The 2981-nt window shown below is 45.9% G+C and overlaps 1 pseudogene; it reads right to left on the bottom strand.

Moving 5' to 3' along the window:
* Window positions 1-481: 481 nt before the first annotated feature.
* On the bottom strand, window positions 482-1753 carry LOC120849107 (annotated as a pseudogene).
* Window positions 1754-2981: the final 1228 nt, after the last annotated feature.

Here is a 2981-nt window from a genome sequence, read left to right as displayed (position 1 = left end):
TGCCTTAGCTTATCTTTTTGTTTTCCCAAATTTATCTGTGAAACTGCATTCTCTGCGTAAGTGATTTTTCCGGGATGCTAGTTCATGCGAGACCTTCGGCTGGTGGAGGTGACTAGAGCAGTGGCTCCTTCAAAACTGATTATGACCCAAGCTCTGACTCCCAAGCTTCGACTCGGAAAATTACAGCTTGCCATTGGAGAAGAAATTAAAACAATGGCGGAGGAAATGAAATGGATGAATAAATGTAATTATGTGTGCTGCACCGAAAATTACATTTCCAAGGTGAAAATATAGAACAAACATCAAGAGCGAAATGAAATCTCTGTTTGCCCGTTTCTCAGTATATTTTTTTCATGCATATATCCAAGAATAAATTATGACATCTATTCACTATTTTCATATCACTGAAAAAAACACACTGGCAGTGCATTACTCCTAGAAAAGACCTAACACAGAAAGGGTTAAAAAAAACTGGAAAGTTCTAATTGAGCAGGACTATCTCAGATCTAGTGACCACCTCGCCTCCAAGATACAAGTCTAGGCATTCTTTAACAGCTTCGTCTCTTGGCCGTGCAGCATGCATTTCACCCGATTTTTCCACTCTGAAGGAATACCGATGCCTCTTAAGTTCCACAAGTTCCATTTTTTCAAGTAACAATACAGTTTCCTTTCCAGCAGAAAAGATGCCGCTGATCTGAGAAAACTGTGCATCATCTCCCTTGCTCATCACAAGCACATCACCAACATGGCATGTGATGTGCAGCACACTCACTGACATAGCCTGCCAGGCAGTGCCATCAGGGAGCATGTCTTGAACACAAGGCAGCAGCTGAGATTTTTGGACAGGCTTGATGCCAGTCATAATGGCAGCTTCATCAGTGAAAATCTCACTAAACTCATAGCTCTGCAGCAGTTGGTGGCGTTCAGCAAGAGTCTTACAGATATTTTTGTAGTTTTTCACTCTTGCTGCAACATTTTTGAAATACTGGTGCTTCGCTTCGAATCTCATACACCAAACCTGCTTCAGTGGGCCAAAAAGGGAGATCATCCTCGGATAGTGGATGAGATAGGGAAGCTTTGGAATGAGCTGTACCGAAGGGTAGCAAGCAACAAATGCGCGAAGGAACTCCTGAATTTTTACCTCTAGGTATGACAGAGACTGTGCAGGCGATTCGTCAGCCAAAACAATGTCCACTACTTCTCTCAGCAGAAGGTACACTTACCAGTGTTCATTTCCTTCGGGAATGCTGGAGGCCAAAATTTGTGGGAAGAGGCGGAAAAGGCACCACTTTTGTGAAGCAGTGCCCTTGATTGTGCTCGTGCGGTTTAGCGAGGCAGCGCTGAGCTCAGCCGGCCGGTTTGTCTTATCATTGCGGCCATACTGGAATGTGACTACCTTTTCGAGGTCACCTTCAGACAGAATGCGGTCTTGAAAAAGTCCTTTCAGAACATGTTTCAAAACAAATGGGAATGCTCCCTCAAACAAATCATACATCAAGTCTGGGGGCAGATGCAAGGTGGGGTCAAAATCTTCGAGCAAGGCCATAGCTGATCGCTCATTTACTCCATACAGCCTCTTGTAGAGGGATGGGTTTACTTCAATAGCAGCCAAATGGCTGTCATGAAGCTGCTTTGATCGAACTTCGCACAACTCTTCTTTCGTCAGTGATGCAAGTTGTGACACATGTGCCATACAAAAACGGCATACTCAACCTCGTGAAAATGAGCAAGTGAAGCCCCCAAGGCGATTCATTGAAAGGTTGTCTCCACTGCATGCAAGTAGACAAACTTTCAGGGAAACTTTGTGGCCATGCAGAGTGACATGTAAGCCATTGTTCTGCAGCTCCTTCAGTTCTTCAAGGAGTAGTTTGAGAGCAATGCCTAGGCCATATTTCTGTACATCAGCAAACTTTGCAATAGTGGCCATATGCAGGAACTTCAGTTGGGAGCGGAGCCTAGGGTGAATGTCTAGCACACTGTAGTACACAGCAAGAAGTTTGTACACACCCCGGGCAGGACCAAGTGGATTGGCTATTTCTATCTCGTCCATATAGAGCAAGATGTGCACAAATTTCTCATTTGTGTTTGTACGGCTCTTGTATATAGAGCCGTCCCGGAAGCTGCGCAACATTGTGGTTTGAGCTCGCTCAGGCTCTACTAGATGTTTATCAACGTCCTTACACTGAGAAAAAATGTTTTGTAAAACTTTGCCAATTGAAACATACTGGAAAGACGCACGGTCATCGTGTTTATAGCTAAACTGCTGAGGCTCGGTATATGGCAGGCTGGCCTTTGCATACTGCTTCCTCTGATATTTTGAGCGAACTGCATCAAATATGCCCTGTAGAAAGGTGCAGTCAAGAACAAGCGCTAAACCTTCAGGTACGACGCTAGAGTACGAGGTTAGCTCATGCCTTACATGCTCAGCAAAACTTCGCAAGGATACACGAAGCAGGTTCTCGACTTCCTGGAAGAGGCCTTCACAAACAGAATAAGGCACTTCGTGCTTTTCCGACACATTGAAGAAGAGCTTGAAGACTCTTTTTCGAAGCTCACTGATGAGGCGTTGCAGGGTTGGTCGTTCCAATTCTGGAGATCTGCCGGGCGGTGAGCCAGGCGCACTTTGCTCAAAAGATAGCGATGACGCAGCACCTGCATGACATGGGCATCGACTGCCGACCCCGGAGCTGTCGTGGGATGGCTCTGCTCTATCCCGTCCAGACTCGAACTCATGAGAGCTCGAAGACGCGACAGCAGCGGAACCTTGGTCGATCCAAAAACTGTCGTCGGAAAGCTCCGCTGTATCATGTCTATACCCGAAAGCGGTAGTCGAAAGCCATTCCTTGTGTTGACGGTAGAGATGAATCCGAAAACTCCCCATGACACTGTACTTTTTCTGGCATCCTTCAATACCACAGGTCACAAAGAAGCTCGGGTCCAAAGTGTGCGTACGGTCAAGATGTAGAACAACACGAGTGAAC

The sequence above is a fragment of the Ixodes scapularis genome, unplaced genomic scaffold, assembly GCF_016920785.2.
Source record: "Ixodes scapularis isolate PalLabHiFi unplaced genomic scaffold, ASM1692078v2 PGA_scaffold6__148_contigs__length_123643588, whole genome shotgun sequence".
Taxonomy (NCBI): Eukaryota; Metazoa; Arthropoda; class Arachnida; order Ixodida; family Ixodidae; genus Ixodes; species Ixodes scapularis.
The sequence above is the reverse complement of the archived record's forward strand: the minus strand, read 5'-3'. Positions and strand labels throughout refer to the sequence as shown.